Here is a 22,609-nt window from a genome sequence, read left to right on the forward strand (position 1 = left end):
AGGTTGTCTTCTGATGGTTCATGACACCTGTAGAGCCTCTGGAAAGATTATAGTGAGATACATGAGTTATCCTATCGCCACTTCATTTCCTTGACAAAAGTATCTTAGGCACAGAGGGTAACTTGGTCCCACAGTTCCCCTCTTTTAGACTCGACGGAGTGAGATGGACACTGCACCTTACCCAGAGCCTGCACCCACCAGCATCTGCGCTGGGCGCCGACACCTGCAACCTCCTCCTGACCCGCATCATCTTTTCTAAATTAAGAAACCTGTTACATCGCTTCCTTCCTTGGCCCGCAGGGTGCTAAGAAGGTCACTACCAGATCATAGCTTAAATGGCTACCGAGTGCCATCCTAATCCTGGAAGGACAGGAACTGCCGATGCTGATAAATGACCTGAACAAGTGATTACAGTCAGATTTATTTGTGATTAGACGCTGCAATGGCCTGCTCCAACACTGTGATTTTTCTAAAAAAGATGGAAAATTTCACCCACCTAGTTTTCACTGAGCTATGTAAGGATGCTCTGTGTCCTCTCACTACAGGACACTTCCAACCCTGTATGGGTGGACTCAAATAACAGGTATTTCTGTGACCTTCCCTGCGTTGCTGGAATAATGGGCATTTTCATCAGCCTTCCTAGTGCTCCAGAGTTACTCTCAATGCTCTTTGCCAATTGCCTGAATGACAGATATTTTCACAGCTTTTTCTCCATCCCCCAAGAAATAGGCAGTTTCACACCTCCCTCTGGAATCAACCTTTATTCTGTGCGCTCACAATAAATGGAGGGAGAAGTGAAAAATGAAAAGGCAAATAATCAACGAGCAGCATTCAAGAGTTCAGAAGTCCTGTGAAAGTGAAGAACTCACAGATTGAAGAAGGTGCTGCAGTTCAAGCTCTGCAGTCTGTACACGCAGGATAAAAGACACTTTTCTTCACTTACAGTAAATACCCCGTACAAAAGGAGTTTAAAGCACTGTTTAATATGTCACTGGTTTATATGCCACAGTTTAAAGCCCTGTTTAATATGCCAACAGCCAAAACAAAACTTTGAAAAAATTTTGGCAGTGTTCTTTTTTAAAATGTCTTGAATATTAAAAAAATAAGGTATTTCTTCAACACTGCTGAATTCCATAATTTCATTTGCTGAGTTAAATCCCATCTATGGAATTAGGGCACAGTAGTTCTCTTATTCATGCAGAAAAGGGTTTTTAGCCAGCTCATTTGTTTAACATATCTGTATGTCAGAATTTTTTAGTCCTACTTTGTGTCAAGATATTCTCACTACTACTAAGGGAAGGTATATTAAGCTAGAAGCAGAAAATGGTTTTAGACAAGTCATAAGCAAGCCCAAATTCCCTTTCTCCTTCAGCTGCCTGGTTTTGGTTTGAGAAAGTTCAGGTCAATCTTTAACTCTGTTATTTGCAATTTCCTGGATTAGATTTCCAAATCATTTAACAAGTATAAAACTCTTAGATCCTTATTTACTGTACATGGTATCTCCTTGGGTCCACCACTCAATACAGAGCTCCAACCTGTATGATAAGAAATTTTACCTGATCACATATATTTTTTCTCCCTCCTACCTAAGTTCCAAGGAAAAATCCAGCCACAATACCAAATAAAACAAATGTGTTACACTAAGACTGTAAACCCTGCTGAACTGGAAACTGAGGACCTGCTTTTAGCCACCTGTCTGGGAACTGGAGGGGAAAGTCCACTGCTGAAAACATGACACCCTTCCATCTTCACACCATGAAACGTGCATAGCACAATTATGCCCTGAAATCTTCATTCAGCCTCTGCTGAAGCGAACTCCAGGTTTTATTCACCTACAGTCCTGTTACTCCATTCTTACTAAAACAAAGCTCCCACAAACCCAGGAAGAGATCTCCCAGCTCAGGACTTCATTGACTTCATTGCTCAGGAGCACAGCAAGCTTCTAACAGCTGCAGCGATCCCTGGACCAGTATTTCCCAGTACTTAGGTCACACTGTCACTGGACCTGATCCCTAAACCCTCCTCCTCCTTTCCTCCACAAAAGCTCTTCTTCAAAGAGATGCTGTCAGCCCAGCCTACCTAACCAAGCTAGGTCTGGGGGATGTTACAGCTCATGTCCTGACAGTGCTGTGTCTGTCAGCACTTTTAGAGTTGGTCACCTTCCTAAATTGTGGCCTGAGGACACTGCTGTACCTTTTGGGGTGGGGGAACTCCCCTGTCCTGATTGGAGTGCTAAGAAACGCAGTCCTGATTTGCAGGTGTTCAAAGAAATATCAAGAGTGTGCTTTCTCTCAGCCCACTTTCAAGAGAACACTCTGCTTATCCTGTGCAGAGGCAGCACCAGAGTTTCGATCAAACTCTGGGCACCCCCCTCCACCACACCACCAGCTCTGCAAGGCGTGTATCTGCCTCGAGCACAACGTCCCCCATGTGCAGCACTTCAGCACAGCTTCTCTTTGCAGCCTCTTGCACTGAGGTGTGCACCAGGAAAGTCAAGAGCAGAATCTACCTCTATGTTACCCAGAAGTCACACTCATACTCATGTTCACGCACCACAAACTGCAAACATAACTTTTAGCAGAAGTATAAGCAACAAATCAGAAATGAAAACATGCCGAAGCCCACTGTGTCCAAAATAATCACTATCTGCCCATCAGGGTGTAATTAAAGCAATTCTGTTCCTATTGCAAATAGCACACGAGGGAATAGCAGATTCTCAGCACATCCATCAACCTTCAACTGCTCAAATGCTTACACCAGGCCAGAGTGAGGCCACTTTCAGCAGGCTCAAAGAGAGAAAACCTTCAGCCTGAACCCAGAATGAAGCCCACTCATACAATTCAGCATCTCAAGCAAAGTGTCCTCGCTGCCCCAAATCTCACTACCAGGTCCCGCCTCACACAGCAGAACAGCAGCAGCTGGGAACTGCAGGGATCTCTTCCATCATTCTTCATCTCTAAAGGTACCTCAAGACACTGTTACTTACTGGGACTGGTGTGGGCACTTGGGGATTGTCAGTCCTTCCCGTCACTGGTCTGGGAGCAGGCGCAGCACCCCTCTACGGTCTCCGCTTCACCCTGCAAAAATCAGGACACAGAGGGTATTTTTGCCAGCTGTGGTAAGTAGATAATCCAGTACTTTCTAACCCTCAGCAGAGAAGGGTATGCTGCACTGGAAAGAAAAGCCGCTGGCGGGCTGTCTGTAAGGATCAGACCTAGGACTTTCCGAGCTAAGACTCTGAGCTGCTTAGCAAGGAGCTCAAACCAAAGCAGACAGTCGGTTGCATTCACAGGGCTGAGTACGTGGGATAGCTGCTGGGGAGGTGGTTCAGACCAGCTTGGGTGTGGGAAATCCCACAAGAACTGATACATCATGTTAGTGCTCGCAGAGAACAAGGTAACCAGCAGAAAGAAGCAGGCAAGAATGTTTGGTCATGATAGCTAGGATTTATTCAGGGAAAACAAGAGTTTCTTAAAACTGAAATAATTCACAGTAAAGCAGAAACTTTATGTGGGTTTTTTTTTGTTTTAAAAATATGTTTTGAATTTGCTTTGGGTCAGGCCAACTTGAATTGAAACATTTTGTTGATGGAATTGAAATGTTCAGCTTTAAGTCAGTTCCTCTGCGCCTCCCTAGCCAGAACACCTCCAGGGACTTTACACCACTTTGAGAGACTGCTCAGGTAGAAACTCAGCCAGGATACTGCAATCTGGTAGAGAGCTGCAGGACTTTTTATGGCGTTTTTATGCTGGGCAATACCCAAGTGCCCACTGACCAGGCTCCTGGTGCAGCCGTGTCTGCACAGTCCGGCTGGCAGGTGACGCTCCTCACAGGGAAGGCTGCAGAGCAAGGTCGCTCACCCCGTAAGAGCTGGGCTAACTGCTTTAGAGGTGGGAATCTAGGTCTCAATAATTCCTCCCTCTTCTGCAACCAGACACATACCAAATCCCCCCCCCAGTCCCACAACTCTGGGCAAGGAGTGCGAGCTGTGGTTGAGCAGCTGGGATGTGGCGAGACATCCTCTGTGCTTCGTGTTCTTCAGCCCTGGGCTCCAGGACAAGGACTGTCTGTCCGAGCTCACCACCTATACACTACAGAGCTGATGGGAACTGGATCCAGGTCTCCATACTCCCACTCCAGTGCCCAAGCCATTAACAAGATCCAGTGATTTAAACCCATTGCTTCCAATCAGCCTTCCTGGGTTAACAATTATCTACAACAGAAGCAATAAATCACTGTGAGATCCCCACTCGTCCTTTTCTGCCCTCCTCAAACTGATGATGATTCCCACCTCCTGCAATATTTCCTGAGTAACCATGGCTTTTATTAGAAGAACAATACTTTTTCTTCACCCTGCTCTGTACTCAGATACGTGGGCTGTCTGATCCCCTGGGGAGGGCAGGAGGGGCAGGCAGGGATCCTGCCAGTCATCATAAACGTTAGGCTGATCGGTTATAGTTCATCCACCCAGCCCACCAGGAGAGACCCTTTGTACCTAGAGGCTCAATTCAGTTTCAGTTATGCCACAACACTGCAAAAGGTCAAACTGGAATGAAGCTTTTAATTAAAACAGAGAAAGCACTAAAGAGACAGAGAAATGAAACACTGGGCTTCAACCAACAACGAGGTCACACGTATCTAATGAACTGATCAGAGGTGACATGCTGGCTTTCACAGCAGAAGTCTCTGCACACTGGCAGTGCACCAACAGATAATCCCTCCTGCACAGGGATTCAAAGCTCTGCATGAAAAACCCACCGCAGTGATGAAGACTAAAAGCAGGGATGCTGCCATGTGGCCACGTTTCCCACCATCTAAGAACCCAACAAAGCATTCAGGATGATTAACTTCCCTGTGCTGTTTCCTCAGTCCCCCTCCGTTTCAAGGGACGCATCATTCAAATTTATTGAGCCTCTCCAGAGATGTGGTAGCATCTCTCAGAAGTTCAGCTGAGTATGTAAAAGGGCTGGAGTCAACGATGAGTGCAGCAATGCTGTGAGAACAGGCCTTCATGCAGAAGAGATGCAGAAGAGGGGATAGAGTAAGAGAAATTGAGGTCTGATCAGAGCCCCAAACATCAAAACTCTCAAGAGATCCTAGGGACATGGAAAAGAAAATGGCTCATGGCCTGCTCTGATTATACCTGCTAGAGCTCTGAAGGTCCCTACTGCGCCACTGCTTAGACAGAACGAGGCAGATGGAGAATTACAAAAGCAAATTCCAGCAAGTAAGGAGGAACAGAGATTTTGCCTGAGATCTGAATGCCTTCCCTATCCTCCTCTCAAACTGACCCAGACGCCTCAACTGAGACAAAAGTGTTTATCTTGCTCCTAAAGCCTTCTCCTGCTGATAAGAACCTAAAAGTGTGGGAGGGGAGGGGAAGTACTGAGGGGCAGAGGGACATGGTGCATAAAAGAGCATCAGAAGCTCTGAGTTCTGCTATTGGTTCCACTGTGCACCTCTGAGACCAAGGGCCAAATTACTACATCTCTATGTCCCTTAGGATGTTAAGTCAGACCCAGATGAGGTCAGCAGTTGCCTGATAACCTGAAGTTGAAGCTGTACAGGAGGTGGCACAGAAAAACCTTACCACTAGGAAGATCAAGGGAACTAAGAAAAGGAAGTCCAGCTCTGCTGCTGCATAATCCCCTCATTTCCCAAGTCTCCAGCTACAGGAAAGACCAAATTGTCCTGCTCTTACACCAAGTTCCTCTTCACTGCATGAGTCCTAATGAATTCAGGCAGCAGGAGCAGCAGTCTTCAGCCCTTACAAAGCTGGAGGCAATCAGTGCAGCGCACAGTCCTGTGATTTTTCTAGAACCACTTCAACTTACGATGCAAAAGTGAAGGAGGAAGGAGGCAAGTACCCTGCCAAAATGCAACAACATCTTTCAAACAAAGTAACTGCACTAAAATGTGCTGGTTTATTTCCACTCTGGGCTCCCAAAGCATTTCCCTCCTCTCCCTGAATGATAACGGGCATAAAAATTAAATATAAATTCTCCAACAAAAAGCGAAATGCACTGAAGGGTAATAAATCACAGGGGCTGGATGGCATTCAGAGGAAGTTGGGGGAAGGAATAAAGGATGAAATAGCGCAGATACTGACTAAGATATATCATAGACCCTTAAAAACCCAGCACTCGTCCTCAGGGCAGGGGACTCACCACAATGGGCTGAATTTTGATGAAGCAGCAAGGGGAACTTGTCCAGCAAAGCCATGGGGTTGGTGGGGGGTGCTCGCAGTCCAGCAGAGCTCAGAGCACAGCGAAAGTCACCCCAGCACCATGCTCGCATCCCCACCTCATGCGGGGATGAAGACCCCCATGAAAACACCTTCTAATTTCCCCAAAGCTACAATTCTGTCCCAGCTGCTAACCACTGAGGTCAGACCACCTGCAAACAGAGAGCCTGTGCTGGGGGTCTCCAACATACTTCGTACAAAACAGGAGACGTGCCCTTCTGGCTCACACAAAGGGCCTGCAGGGATGTACCCTGGGACTGGTGCTGCTCCTCTTTCTCCTTAGGGCCATGTGCCAAACACAAGACACTGCACTGGCACCAGCAGTGGGATCGATCAGGAACTCCAGAAAAAATAAAGAGGGACCAGCCCGGTGCTGCAGTGGGAATATACACATTTTCAGTCAGCAGCTATCACAGGCTGGATGCTCTCTCCTATGATGACCTGTGATTCTTACACTGGCATTTCCAGTAACCTGAAACACTCCCCAGGGCATCACACAGAAACACAATATTCTGGAAACACTATGTATTAGCACTGATTTTCTTTTAATAAACAAGACCGCCTTTAATTTTGCAGGCACCTCCTACTTCATTAAACTTAAAAATCTTGCTCTCTAGGGGTTTCCTCCTCAACAGGGGCAGGAAATGAAAAGACAGAAAATACAGTTTAATTGGGGATGAAGCTTCATCTTTACACTGCCTATCATAATTATGTGTCATTTAAACAAGCATGGAGCAGGTGTGAAATGGCACCAGCTCCAGTTGTGCATAAAAAAAGGTTGACACCAGCAGCATGTCTCAGCCAGAATCAGATGGTACAACCTGAAAACTCCTTTTCTCTTTGGTTTCTTTCTTCTGTTGTTCCCTCAAACTTCTCAGAAAATTTTCTTTTTGAAATGGGAGAGAAGAAATGGCATCTTTGCGAAGCCAAGTGGCTTGAAAGGAAGAAAAGGTAATTTCAGCATTATGTGCCAGGGCACAGCAGCTGCCCCTGCAAAACATGGGGCAGGGCTGGTGTTAGCGTAGAGGATGGGTGAGTGGAGGCACATCAGCGCAGCCATGTGCCTTTGTGTGACACAAAAATGGTAGGGCTAAATCTGCTGCTCCTGCTTCTTCCTGTCTGGGCATCACTTTGCCTCCCCTTGCCGTCCTGGGTAAGACTCCAGCTGAGGTTGACACTTGCAGGTGAGCTCGGAGTGCACCACCGTGGAAGCGACCTCAAGGTGTTGAGTTGGGTGGGAGTTGGTTTCTGCTTTCCCTCAGGTCACTCAGCCCCCTTTCTCCATGTTCCAGCACCGGGAGGAACAAAGCGATGAACCACTTCTGTCAAGCTAATATTGAGGCTTTCAGTCAACCTTCTGCAGAGAGCAAAACCGAGGAAGAGCGAGGAGAGCTCTGCAGATGGGTTATGCTGCTCATAAGGAAAAGGAGACCTGGAATTCATTTTTTGAGCTGCTAGGGAGTCTCCACAGAATTAAGGGCAGCTCAGTTGGCTTAGGTCTTCCCAAAACAGCTTGAACCACTGAGGATTTTCCATCTGAGGAAGCCCAAGATCAGGCTCATCACATGTGTTCCTCCATGCTGAGATCTTCTCCAGTACGGGCTTTCCATGCAAGCTGGGAGATTGGACCTGCTCGTGCCCCAGCCTCTCTTCTGCACAAAGACAGTTTCAGGACTTGTCTGCCCTCCAGGGCCCTTCCAAAACCTGCAGGTGACTCCCACCCCAGCCCTAGGAGAGACGAGAAGCTGGAGAAACCAAACAATTTGACTTCAGAACAAAAGCAAAGCAGCTCAGCTCAGACAGTCAGCATTCCTGGGCTCCTGCTTTGTCTGTTTGCTTAGTCTGACAGGACTGTACCATTCCCCCTGAAAAAGAGATGCCTGAAACACGAGTCAGAGCAGAGATCTCTACCCTCTGTGCCTTTCTGGATGTTATCAGTAACACCTAGATATAAATAGTGCCTATTTTTCTAACAAGTGCCTTTTCTATATTTCCGATCATGGAAGATAAAATAGGGAGGAACTCCATTTAACTGATGCACTTTAATTAGTTGCCTGTTGTTGTCAAAGCCATGCTCCTATATTCTGATGCAAGTTCACGGCCTTTCATTTTAAATATTACGTCAGTTCAGCTTTAGTCTTCCAGTGATCCTTTAATGTCGTATTTTCTTCCCAGTGAATCAATATTCAGATCCTCTAATTGGAACTTATCTGCTCATCCAACCTTGGGCTAGGTTTATTTAGCAGCTGAGCGTATCAGACACTTTTACTGACTGAACCAGCAGAGCCGAACTTTGCACAGTAGCTTTTAGGCAGAGATGGTGCCTGCTGCGTGCGCCGGGAGGCAGCTCTGCTCCCTGCCCTCCCCACACTGCCCCACGCAGTCCTGCTCCCCAAGCCCAGGCTCCCGGGTCGCAGGTACTGGTAGCAAGGTGTGCCTTGCCTGAGGCAGGCAGCCCAGAGTATTTTCTGTAATGGAGATATGAAACCCTAACCCATGTCCTGGCCCCCCAGGATGGGATCAGGAACAGGTCAGTTTTGCTGTTCTGCTTCAAGGGGCAAAGATACAGCTCCCCATCGTTTCTAATTTTAAATCACAACGTCTCCATCTTCTGCCTGTAAATTCTCTCCTGCTGTCAAAAGGTCACCAGGCCGGTTGGAAAGCTATTTTTTACAACCTTGCTAATCTGGAGGCACCTTGCTGCCTCCTCCCACCAGGAAAATGCTGACAACAAAACTAATCAGTGGCCAGCGGGACTGCAGGTTGGGTACGGCATTACAGACAGGACTGGCCTTCAAGGTACCAGCCAGAAATTCATGAGATGCAGGAGTGGTTCCCAACTCTTCCCCAGACGTCCTCCATGACCTTGGGCACCAGCTCTGTGTCTCAACCTCACCTCTACTAACTGAGGCTAATGACACTTCCCCCAGTAGGTCATGCAGATAAACTGATTTATGTTTAGGAAATAAGCTATTACAATGGACACAAGGGCCCTTTTAGAATAAGACTAGGTATTTTTTCCATTCCTTTAGGGGAACGAAGCCAAGAATGACTGTAACTCGCTATGTCTAGGACCAGACTTTTTACTGGATTTGTACATTCTTGGATAATCTCCCAAAGTCTGGGCTGAGTGACACCAACTGTTTGTGCTGAAGCTTAAGAGGGGGCTATGAGCTGGCTTGTAGGGGCACTGACCCACCTATCGGGTGGCAGCACAGCCTGTTTCAGGCAAGAAGGGCACATCACACCTTGATGAGCTCAGCACCTGCAGCCATCAATACAAGCACAGCAAGGTGTCAATCCCATGTTCAGCTCCTGGATCGCCTCCCATCACCTACTGCCAGTTTTTGGCAATAAATATTTCTGAGGAATAGTAATGACCCAGCACTCTCCCAGAAATGACCGAGACTCTCCCAGATGGAAGGGCTGGGCCCACAGGGTTTCCACTTGGAGCAAAGGGGGTTCACCAGGGACTGCTCAAGCATCATCTCCTTCTCCTGAGATTTTACCAAGCTCTGAACCAAAGTGCTTGATGAAAAGTCTTCAAGCTGGCATGTCACATCTACACACCTGGACTGATAATGGCATCAGGCACAGGCAGTTCCCAAGCCCTGCTGTGCTTTGCACCATTGCTGAGTAGGCAGTTACTGCAGGGCAGAGGGATGCAAAGCACTCTGACAAAGGTCCAGCCCAGGCCTGAAGCTGCAGGGCCAGGGGATGCTCCATAGCAGGAGGTAGATCAGAAGGGGATTAACTCCTCACTCAGCTTTTGTTGTCATCTGGACTGATGAAATCCACTGCTAGTGAATGGACATCCACACACTATCATCCATTTTAAAATTAAATTAGGGGCTGCAGAATGCCCCCCAGTCTGAGGCACAAACGCAGCCATCCCCTCAGAGCTCAATGTGCTTGGCTCTTCATCACCTGCCCAGCACTGACGCTGCCTGTGGCCATGGCTGGAGGGAGAAGAGACCCACACCAGCCTCCAGACACCCCACAGCATCCCAGCTCAGCTGCCCTCTGAACAACCTCCAGGAAGTTGGGACAACCCCAACTTGGCAACAGAACTAAAACCACATCAACATCCCTGGCCAGCAACGGTTCCTCCCATCTATATAACATAGAGAGGGGCTCAGCTACCAGGGTGAGAGGTGTCTGCTGAAGCACAGCACAGCAGGATCCTCTGGAGATAGAAGGGGAAGGGAAACCCTACACCATCTGTCAAAACTTGACCAGTGGAGATAACTGGTTCATACACATTTATCCCAGCACTCAATTATCAGCTCAGTTTAGCGTTTGATTTTACACAACTCTAGTCCAGCAGACCTGCCGTTGTTCTGGTTGATTCTGCCTCTCGCTCATTTATGTATACATTATCCAGTCCCTAAATCATTTTTAATAGCTTCTTTACACACATGCCCTCCTGTCTAATTCCAGCACCATCAGCACAAGGCAGGCTGCAGATATAAAGAAGCTGACATTTCTCTTTTGAGTAATTTGCAGTGGATTTCTTGCCTGTTTGATGTAGTCATTTTGTTCTCTGTGCTGATGTGACATTAATTATTGTTAAATATTCTTATCTGTTACATACAGTTCTGTTTAGATAAAGGTCAGTGCATGAACCCCTGACAGTGCTTGTTGCTGCTATGCTCTAAAGCCAATTTGTCATTTGCTCCCTTCAATACTCTCATCTTACTTTTAGTCCATTTTTTCCATTAATTCAGGCACAGTAGAGAGCTATTTAAAAATGCTGTTCAGATAGACGCTCAGATAGGAAATTATTAGCTTGGGTAGCACCAGTTGCACAAGTAGGTCAAGTAATACTGCCCATGCAAATCCAGCAACAGCCTCTTGTTAAGGAACTGTATGACTGCCCCCTAAAATACATACATATTTCTGCTTTAATTGAAAATCAGCTAAGCCTTGCAAAGCACACGATGCCTTCTCCCAGCCCAGTTTGCAGGGGGATAACAGCATAAGCCCACACCACCCTCTCTTGGCAGAGGACAAGAAGAGCAAGTTCAAGACACATCACCAAATCTGCCAGAATGGAAGCACACAGTGATGCTTATCCATCTTCCCCAGGACTGGGTAAGCAGCTGGACTCACAGGAGCCTGCTCACACCAAGTAAAACTTACACCTGCATCCATTCAGTCTCACTTTTCATCTCTCCGACCGAATAGGTACCCCCTGCCACCCCTGCATGTTGCTTCCCACAATGGCACCTGTGATGTGGGGATGAGGATGCAGGGGCACCCTGGCTGGGACTCACTCCCACCACCCCTGTACCCCACCTGCCTCAGGACACCTTGACAGGCCAAAACAGCATCTCTGTAGCACATTACAATTACTGGCTTGCTAGCTGTTGGAAAGCAGCCTGTGACCTTGAGTGGCTCTCCCGGGGATGAGGGGGTCATGCAATCTCACAGGGACACACACTAGTGCAGTGCAAACAACAGATCTCAGGACATTTAGTCTGCGGCAGCAGAGGGCAGGGAGCTGTCACAATTCCTGGGTCATCTTACACCAACAGCCACTGGTATGAGAAGTAGGGCTGGCAGCCCCCAGTGCCTCATAAAACCTATTTTACTGCTCGGTTGAAGCTCGTACGCTTTTATGCCTCCATCCAGCAAAATGCTTCAGCACGCACTTAACTTCAAGCACACAAATAGCCTTAATTACATCAAGGGAGCTGTTCAGATGCTTAAATTCAAGTCTATGCCTAAGTGAGCATCTGAGTGAGGACTTCAGTGCAGCAAGAGGGAGCAAAGAGGATGGCGAGGAAGTGAGCCCACAGTGCCACCAAGCCAGTAGGACAGGGTCGGGACGTCCGAAAGCAGGACTAGGTAAATGCAAAGGCTCAGCTGGCTGAAAAGGTGGTTTCTGCTGCATGAGTAGAGAAGGATGCAGAAGGGGATTCAGCATGACTGAAACTACCACACAATAAAACACATGCTTGTTTCAGCACTTGCCAAAGGAAGAACATTTGATCATTTATTCAAAGTGACATTTAATTTTGCATTGTGCTAAATCATTTTGTACTTTTAAATAGAAAAGAATAAACTCCCAAACTCTTCCTCCTCTCAGTTAAAATACAAAGAAATACTGCATTTTGCTGAATGTAATCAAGTGTGGGGTTTGGTCCTCTGCTTTGTATATGAACAAGATAAAAGAAGGGGAAAAATCGTATTGGGCCCCCTTGGTTCCAGGATCAAGGAGAAAAGTGCAGTTCACACTGTGCTGAACCTGCCCCAGCCCAAGGGTATCTGAATTCTTGTGTAACCAGCACCTGCACATGCAGTCCTGGAGGAGCACACACACCATGGTGCCTGCCCCACACAGACCTGGGGATATGCAGAGATGCTCCACCACCAGCTACTCTGATGGAGACATATGGAGGGCAGAAGCCCCTGCACTGAAGAGTTTCAGTCTGCATCTGACCCTTGGGTCTCTGCCTTGTAACCACAGACCAGTACGCACATGAGGGCTCCTCCACACTTATGTTGCTGTATCTCACAGAGACACCTTCCTCATCCTTTCTCAAAGGCTCCTATTCAGCACAACCATCAATAAACTCCCAGGCAAACAGATATGCATATCTTGGGGTCCTCAGCTTGCTACATTGGTACAAGTGGGAAGTGTGCTGCCATCCTCCCTTTTCTAAATTGGGACAAGGAGAAAGGCGAGAGTTGGCTTCACATGTTTAGAAAGGTATGAGAAAACTCAGGTCCTCTCTGGGTTTGGGGACAGGGTGTCCTGCAGCTAAAAATACAGAGACAAGCCAAAAAGTCAGGGCTACCAAGAGGCATTAGTAGGGTGTCCAAAGACAAAAACAGTTTGTTTGTTTATGTAGTCAGTGACTATCCAGCAAGAGACTGAAACCTCTACACACATGCCACATACATGATGGACAGGCTCCTGCCAGCTGTACAAGTACAATTTCTCATGCAGACACAGGGGTTCTGTCTGTGTTCCCATGATGGAGGCTCACACCTTTCTTTTAATTATTTTTAGCTGCTGCATGAAGCAGGGTAACGTGCAGGAACAAAGAAACACAACAAGCAATAGAAATCACTGCTCCAGTAAAGGCTTTCCCCCTTGCCACCACAACAGGGAGCTCAGGATTCAAACCTCATCAGAATCCATGCTCAAACCTGTCCAGAGTTTGTAGTATCCAAGATTAAATTCTCTCCCAGAGGCTCTACCAGCAGCTTGAGTTGGGCAGATGTCCTGCATCCCTGGTGCAGGATTGGGCTGCTCTGTGCTGCTCGAAGTGCTCCCAACAGACCTTCCTCAGGGGTCCTGCCCTGCACCAGACCAGGACATCTGCTGCAGACAGGTTTTGGTTCTTCATCAGCCCAAAGGGCCAGAGCTCCAGGGAAATGGGCAATTGCCAAAAGCAGTGGGATACAACCTCCAGGTGGCATGGCTGGGGGGTGGCAGCAACAGGGATGGTCCTTGAGCCCACTCTGACAGCCACAGCCCAGACAGCTCAACCAGCCCATGGATGGCCACAGTTGATAAGATGCAAGCATCAGCCATACAGGAATGAAATCTCCCCTAAGACCTAGGGAAGGGGAACAGCCAGACCATTTGGGTATTAGGCTTGCCCCAGGTAGGTGCCTTCCCTCCATGAGAATTTTGTCTTTGCCAGAAGTCCTTCACTATAAGATGGCAGGAAGACACAAATATGCCTGAAGGAATATTTTGCTGCATTTGGGACAGCATCTGTCACCAACCAACTTCTCTGCAGCAGCTGCTGCATATATAACAGTGTGTACCATTCCAGTGCGTATCGGGGGTACCAGGGCTGACCTTACTTGAAGTTTAACTGGGATAGAAGTTATGGTCTGTAAAACTTTCTTCTTCTTCCAAAACATCTCCAAGCTTGGGAAAAATGTTGCAAAAGGCCATAAGATTAAGGTTTTCTCAGCTTGATTTTGCTCCCGTCTTGCTCTTAGAGGAGCCTGAGTAATCACAAGAAAAGCCCAAGAACAGAAGTACAGATGAGACCCAGGGGAGAGCTGCATGGCAGAGTCCTTTTCTCCAGCAACACTTGCAAAGTTTTACATTTAGCAAGGTTAAATAGCACCGTGCCAGAGCCCAGCGGGTGTCAGGAAGCAGCAGCTGGGGGGCTGCAGGGAAGACAAAGCATCCTGCTCACTGTCAGCATCATTTAGAACAGCAAATCTTGAGCTAAGTGGATGCAAGAAACTTTCAGAAGTCTGGCCATGAGCAGCAAAAGGTCCTGCTAAATTAGCTGTATGGAGCAACGCACCAGAAGCCAGGGGATGGACAAGCTATGATCTATTACCATGACAGACACTTGTGAATTAAACAATGGCTGAGCATAAGTGACGCAAAGGGCAGGTGACCTGCTGGTGACTGAATCCTCGGACCTGTTTCTGTAACGATACACGTGTCCTTCCCACGAGCTTTAAGGCCAGCAGGAGAGAAACCAGTGAAGTACCTCTATGGCCTGAGAAGACATCAGGTCAACCCTTCCTTCTGGGCCACCTCTGTTGGAAACCCAGGCACAGCCAATGCTTTGTACCGCCTCTGTAGAATGCCGGGGGTGTTATAGCGGGGGGCAAGGTCCTGCTAGGGCAGCGCTCAGCCAGGATGCAACGTGTGCAACAGTGAGGGTCTAAGAGAGCTCTGGCCCAAGAGGTCACAGCTTATGTTGGTGCCAGCGTGCCAGCTCCCAGGGCTGGGAGCCCTCCCTGGCCTGGAGCAAGAGACATGGCACGACGATGCCAGCATCTGGGAGCTCGGGCATCAGCTCTTCTGGCAGGAAGAGCATCTCCTCTGCGCCCAAAGTTATAGCTGGATCCTCCATTTCTAGCAAACCCACCTTTTAGCCACCTGTGTATCACCTCCTGCCCAAATCCTGATGGGTTCATTAATCCAGAGGCTGCCAGGCCTCCCTTCTCCTCCCGTCCCACCTGAGCTCTGTGGCTACCATCAGCACACATCCCCATCCTGCCTGCTCAGGCTGGGAAGTCAAACACCACCCACCAGTTCAACTCCGGGGAGGACTGGCAGGATACAGTAGTCCATGAAATAACTGCAGGTAGATCAGAAACAAATCCCAAATACATATATCCAAGTATTTAAGTAAAGATACAAGATGGGGGGTTTGCCTTCTTGGGTGCAAATTAAAATGGTTATAGTCATCAGAGTTCAGCTCCTCTCAGCTGGCATAAACAAGCAGAATGCTGACACCAAGATGGAGCCATTAAAAACACCGTGGGAGCACCAAGAGGAGCCTCTGAATCTGGCAATATGCCAGGCTAAGCTTCCATACAGGTGTCCCCAATTCAATTTGCCTTACTTCATTAACCTCAATGGATTTACACCCAAGACCAGCACAGAAAAAAAATCAATTATCTGTCTATTTAACCTCACCGCCCTGATATTATTCCCTCTGTCCCATGTTTGGCTCTCCTCTGATATCTGAATTCTTGCAGGCCTGTCAGAAATTTGTGTGGAGTCTCCATGTTGTAGCATAAACTTCCTCCTGCATTCACTAAGGTAAAGAAAGGATAAAGCCACAGTTGCTTTTGCAAGAGTGATTTCAGCAATAAACTACTGCAAAAGTATTAATAGAAAACTCTACACCTACAAGTGCAGCCGTTCCCTCTGCAACTTGCACCCGATTGCATGGATTAAGGTCCATGCCTTGCTGTAAGAAACCACCTCCTCCTGATAGGAATGCTGCTGCAGCCCTTGTAAAAGCAGGCACTGCACTAGAGCTGAAAGGAGGAATCAATAGACCAGGGTATGGGTTAGCAGAGGCCTGACAAGCTGCCTGGCACCCGGCCAGTGGCTGGCGTTAGCCTTCTGCCCGCTGCAGTGGCTATGTGCTTCTACCTCACTGCTGATGGCAGACATGCCTCGTGGGAAGAGCGGATCCCAAGTTTTACAAGACAGGCTTTCATCAGCTGGGTGCCATCCGTTCCAAGCTTTGGTCTGGCGCACTAGAAGTCACAGAAGGAAAGATCTCCAGTGTGGGATAAATCATTTTTTTGTGCTACTTTGGTCTCAGAGCAGACCAAATCATCAAGTAGAGCTGACATGAAAATGCAGCAAAGGCACCTCTGCTGCTCTACCATTGCTGAGCTTCAGACTCAAAATCCATTAAAGCCCAGTTCAGTGGCTGCCTGGACACTTGGTCATGGTGCACAGATCATAGTCCCTCAAAGCTCTGGCCAGCTGGGAGGGTCCTTCATCATCCCCATCTTACACAGACACTTCTTGAGAACCTACTTCCAGAAGAACCAGTGTTTATAACAGCCACACAAGACTCGGCTTGGCCACTGGACCTCCAAGGGACACCCACACAAGCCAGTGTCTGCACAGCTCCAGCCAGAGAGACTGATATTAATTCTGTACTAAATTGGGTGGTTTGTTGTACACAAGCAATTTCTTTTTTTTTTTTTAATGAAATGGGTGTATCATTATGATTAGGCATAGTCGTTACATTCAGCCTTTAATTAGATTTGTGTAATTAGAAATTCACTGAGTTATTTCACACAGTGGAAAAAAAAATTGCTTGGATGGGGTTACGTAAGATGTCAACAGATTTCTCTGTAGCTCCCAGAGCTGACTGATAATCTGAAACAAATCATATCTCCAATTTTAAGACCTTCACAAGGTGTGCATAATGCTTAACTTCTGGCAGATTTTGTATGGCTAAGAGATAGAAATCTGGCAAGAGAAAGCGGAACATATCATGACCAGTTCCTACTGGTATTTTCTTCTCCTGCTAAGATACTCACTTGCCCAACTGGACTAACAGGGAGGCTGATGCTGCAGAGCCTGGTGGTGCACCAGAGGCACCAGCCCCAAACACCCAGCTGGGCTCACTGCAGTGGATGGGGCCAGGAGGAGGGAACGTCTCCAAGGCACCAGTGTGGCTTAGACACAGGAATGGAACATTCATATACCAAACGCGGAGAAAGTAATTTAGAGAAAGCTTAATGGATCAGGCAGCTTTTGCAAAAGACCAGACAGGCAGATGGGGGTGCAGACCCACGCAATTCGGATCCAGCTGCATCGCTGCACCAGCTGGGAAGCATCAGTGGAAAGCATCAAGCAAGTTGGTTGCCCATTTTTTATCCCAGCAAACGAAAACTGAGAGGCAATACAGCTGCTTTGCACAGGGGCAAGCACCAGGCCAGGCAGAAAATTATCTGAGCTAGAGGAGAGACTGCCACATAGAAATGGCCACAAGCCGGCTGTGAACAGACTCAAGCAATAAAGCCCTCAGCTACCAGCACAGAGGGGCTGCGCTGCCTCCCCATCTCTTCTCACAAGACAAAGCTGCTTGTAAGAAAAAAACCCCAATTGTTTATGTTTGGGACTATTCATGAGCAGTTATGAGAGAAAAAAAACAGAGTCCAAGTTGGGTGGTCCCTTGCCAAGCTTCAAGCCAGAGTCCAGTGCGCACCAGTTCAAGGAGCTGACGCAGCCACACCTGCTTTAGTCTTCAGAGATAATTTCTAGCTCCTCCTGTCTCAATGAACAACCAGCTGGAAGAAAAACCTTCTGGAGTTGAAGTGTCAGCACATTTGTCCCAACCACAGGATGCAACAGGCATAAGGCTGCCATATAAGAAATGCTTTCACTGATTTCTTTAGGTTTGACCTAAGGTCCTGGAACAGATCAAGCTTAAGACAAACAGCCACTAGCACTGCTACTGATGCAAAAGTTAAGTCAGCCTTGCCAGCCAGAGGTTTCAAATAGATGGAAAGAACACAGAGTTTGGGGGTGGGAGGGAAAGTGTGTTTGATTTCCTTTGCTGTCTTATGGCATTACTAATCTGAAAAGAAAAAAAAAGTCTCTAAGGTCATTTGCACATAAGTATGTTAGTCCTTCCATCAAATCCCATCAAGATGAAGAGGACATTTTTTCTAACAAATGTGGTATTTACTTAGGGTCCAGTTACACAGTGAACAGCTGTATTATTTATACATATATCTTGCAGGCTATGTGTGTATATGTGCACTCAAGAGACAGTTCCCTCATGACCTCCTGTCAGAAACGTCTTATTACACTTCACCTCAGCACTGCCCTTTCACTTCTTTAGAGCAGTATCCTCGTCTCTTTCTCTCGTGGATCCCCAGGTACAACAGGCTTTGTAGGAGCTAAGTTTATCAATTCAAAAGATGCCTCCCCATGTCCCCCAAAGAAAGCGTTAACATAAAAACATAATAATATGAAAAGTTCATCTGTTCATTCTTCTTTGGACATATCTGAATATAGAGCTTTTCCCTAAATCCATTCTTCCTTGAAGGAATATTTAAAAATTTGAAAAAGACTTAATCTAGCCTTGTACCAACAGCAATACTGCATAACTCAAATATATTTTGCCCCTGTGTCTTCCCACACACAGATGTGGACAGAGTGCCCTGCAGTAGAAAAGCTGGGTGATGCTACCAGTCACCCCCTGAATGATCACCAAGAGCCTCAATCTGCTGCCACCAAAGAAAAAGTTTCACTGCACATCTCCACTGTGCTCGGCCAAAAGCATGGAGGGAAGTCCAAGGTAGTGTCACCCACTGCTTTGCTTGTCCCCTGTCAGTCTGAGGAGCAAACATGGGGACCCTTTGGCAGACACATCCTTCACACCCTCACCCACCTGCTAAAAATGCCCCACTGACTCTGAAAAAGGCTTAAGTGAGTCACCACTGGTACACTGCACAAGCTAAGGGAGCAAAGGATGGGGCAGCACAGAAAACATCAGGGGGAAAAATACAGGAAAGCATAAATTCAACTTTTTTTTCTTCTGTTTTAATCTGCATCATGTAACAGTGCTGTAGTAAGCAACACCAACCTCATACATCTCCATATGTGTTTGGAAGGGATCTGACACCATGTTTAGTGATGATTCAAAGTATTTACCAAGACTCTGGCTGCCTTCAGTCTCACCACTCCCATACCCCTGAAACAAGTAGCATCTCCAAGCCAGGTGCTCACTCCCTCCTACTGAAACAGCCACAGGTCTTCTGTCCACCTGCACGTCAACTGCTGCTTCCCAGGCAGGTGAGGGAGTACCTCAATTCCAAGTATACACATTGTCCGTAACAAGGAACAGCCATGGGGGTCACAGCAGTGGTACCCCACTGGTGACAGCCCTGCCCTCACAAACCTGGCACCTCTGTCAGGCTCTTGGGTACCACCTCTCCAGTTCACACTGGGAGTCAGGTGCCACATCACAAGTCCATTTTTCAGAGCCAGCACATGGTCCTAGACATTTCCACATGCTCTGTAATACAGGTGATTTTAGCACTCCAGCCAAGTGGGGACGCTGAAATCCAGAGTCATTTTAATTCACCTCAAGGCAGAAAAGCATCTTGTGGCACAGCCAGGAGCAGAATCTGGACTCACCCCACAGCATTGCAGCTTAGAAAAGCTCCCTGAGCTCTTTCTTCTGTGATAGCTGCTGGCACTCACTGCACCAGGCACCTGCAATGGGCTGAGTGCTCTCTGCACCCTAGAGGAAAACTCCAAAAGCACAAAGCATTCAGGAAAGCAACGGGAAAATGCCTTCCTGTGAGTCTAATGGGAAAACCACAAGTTCACGTCTATTTTTACAGCTGGGGAAGTGAAGCAGAGACAAGAAATGGCCCCCAGCCATGGAGTTAGCTACTGGCAAGAGAAAAGTCAGCTTTACTATCAGATTTACACATGGCTGCCTTACTACTCTGAGCAATATTTACACCTTAAGCAGCTTCTCCTACTTAAAAGCAGGGAGAGTGTAGCACAGCCAACACAGCAAGGCTTTGCTTAATGATGGGGTGGCCAGCCAGAGGGGATGGCCCACACCTTTTCCTGGTTAGGCCATGGATGGCCAAACGGCCCAGAGCTTCGGAGAAAATAACATCTACATTCTGGCTCAGCTCCAGCTGTGACAAGTTATGGCAGGATTTTAAAAAAAGCTGGAGGAGATAGAAAAAAGGAAGCTCTAACCAGTAGAGATGATAAAGCTCCTAAAATCATAGCCTTCTCCGTAAGAGTTTTTCCATTAAACTGCTTCTCAAGCAGAAGTCCTGGTGGGTGGGAAAAGGGGGAACCGATTATACAAACAACTCGTTCACAATACAATGATAAAAGCATTTGATTAAGAAGCACTTTAAAGAAAGTCCTTAACAAACATTTGAAAGACCCCTAATATATGTTTACAGTCATGTCTGTAGCTAATTTAAACAAAATGTTTATTTGCACAACCAGGTGGGAGTCAAATTATGAAGTAAAACCTTGTTTTCTTCCTCTCCCACAGCTTTCCACTAGGTATATGGTCCCTGCTACTCAAATTTCTCCCAGTCCTATTTGTGGGAATAAAACTTTTCCTCTCCATCTGCAAGCTTTTCAGGCTAAAAGTGCTCATTTACTCATTGCAATCACAGTCCTCAGTGACTCTTAGAAACCCTCTAACTTCTCAGGCCAATCACAAATAAGCAGCACTGCTTGAATTTCAAACATTTTTCAAAGCTGAACACCTCGGAGAGCTCTTCATCAAAACCACTTGATGAACAAGATCAGGAGAAACATGGCTGGTGCAGTGAAGGAAGCCACATCCACCGCGAGCTCAGCTGCTGCACACATGGGGTAGCTGCTCCCGGGGCATCGTGTCTTCCTCCTGAAAACGAGCACTCGTTGAGATTTAGGGTAATACCAAAGATCTCAGGCAGCCATCAGGTAGATGAGCTGTTCCAAGTCTGTATTCTAAATACCACCACCTACATCTCCTTCAGGATGTTTTACAAAGCAAATCTCCCAACAGGCAAAGACCAAACTCTGCCTTCTGCAGCCCTGCTGGGTGCACTGGCTGATGTGGGACAGCCAGCTCTTCCCAGGTACCTGCTCCTGGGAGAGGACCCCGTCCCCTTGGGCGGGCAGGATGGGGACGACCTTCAGAGCCAGGAGGATGAGCAGAAGCAGCCTGAGGCGATGATGTGAGTGGGAGCATGTAACCCCCATGGGGTCAGTACCTGCATCACTGTGCTGAAGCCCAGGTGACAGGCCATCCAACACAGCAATAACATGGGGAAGGTGAACAAAGTACAGGCATAGAGTAAACTGACTTAGGGTAGAAATTCATTTCCACTTCACTTAAGCAGAGCTTTCAGTTGTAGTTCAAAACTGCACATCAAAACAGTCCCTACAAAACATGTGATTGGTTTTGAAAGGAGGAAAAATGGAAATTTGTCTGGAAAAAAACTCCAAATCATGCTGAGTAATTGGGCCCAGCAGAAATCTGCTCTGTACAGCTGAGACAGACGTTGAACTTAAGATATCTGTTACACCTAGGAATAAATATTGAATATTCAAATACTCAAACTTTCAAAACTCTACATCTCTCTGGTGTTCAGCTTATCTTCTGCTTTTACACTGGTATAAATGATGGTTTTTATCTGACCAGGACTGAAATAAAGGGTCACTTTCACAAACAGCTTGAATTTACCATGATGTCCTAATAATAGAAACAAACATTAAAAGAAGATTTCATCACAAGCTGAAATTTGAAAGAAAGTTGAATTTTCAAAACATACTTCTGAGTGAAACATTTTCTGTTCAACATTTTTCCTGGCACATCTATTTTTCCAAACATTTCAAATTTGATGAAAAAAGTTATTTTATGAAAAAGATTTCCTCATTCAGGAACTCTTCCTGACTGAGTGAAACAATCTTAGAGATGAGTAAGTATTGATTTACCTAAAGGTGATAAGTGGGTGGTGATTAGAAGAGGACAGCTTTTTATATACTCTGGGAGAAATGCATGCTCCAAACAGCACATCCCACATGGCATATAATGACAGTGCCACAAGGCCACCAGAATAGGTCTCTCCCTGTCTGTATCCCTGTCAAAAATCCTTGCCCAGTAAGGTAATCTTTTATTTGGGTTTTTTTTCAGCACACTCTGGAAATTTTAGTTTTCTTTAGTTTTTTATTATCTTTTTCTTTTTGTTGCTGTGCTTGAAACTTACCGTCAGTAGCAGTTCCTGTGGCTGCTGGGGGAACATTTGCTCCTCTAAGGTGACGCAAACCAGCTTCATCTCTCTCATATTTGTCTTTTTCCAACCCCAGGACCTAGCTTGCCCAAAAGCCTCATCCCTGCACTTAGCCAGAGACAGCCCGCACGAGCCCTCCTCCGTCCCCCAGCACAAACAGGGGTGTGCTGGCAACCGCTCCAGAGTGATGGAGCTGCTGAACATCATCCGAACAGGATGAGCAAACCGAGCGTTGCTTTCTGAAACTGCATACAGCAGGGTGGATGGAGAGCCTCAGAGCTCTGGACATGTGCTGCCTGCACGGATGGCTGGGGGAGGTACTGCAACCTAAAGGGTGAAACGGGG

The 22,609-nt window shown here is 47.0% G+C and overlaps 1 protein-coding gene across 7 annotated transcripts in view; it reads right to left on the minus strand.

The window, feature by feature from the left end:
• RALY (RALY heterogeneous nuclear ribonucleoprotein) overlaps window positions 1–22,609 on the minus strand; it is a 138,225-nt gene that overhangs the window by 86,671 nt on the left and 28,945 nt on the right. For 6 of the 7 annotated variants that reach the window (XM_074920648.1, XM_074920655.1, XM_074920652.1 and 3 more), the window contains one exon: window positions 2,987–3,077. The exons of the other annotated variant lie outside the window; for it this stretch is intronic. The gene's annotated coding sequence lies outside the window, so the exon portion shown is untranslated. The remainder of the gene's footprint in view (window positions 1–2,986; window positions 3,078–22,609) is intronic. 7 annotated transcript variants of the gene reach the window in all.

Source organism: Athene noctua, chromosome 16 (genome assembly GCF_965140245.1).
Source record: "Athene noctua chromosome 16, bAthNoc1.hap1.1, whole genome shotgun sequence".
NCBI classification, from domain to species: Eukaryota; Metazoa; Chordata; class Aves; order Strigiformes; family Strigidae; genus Athene; species Athene noctua.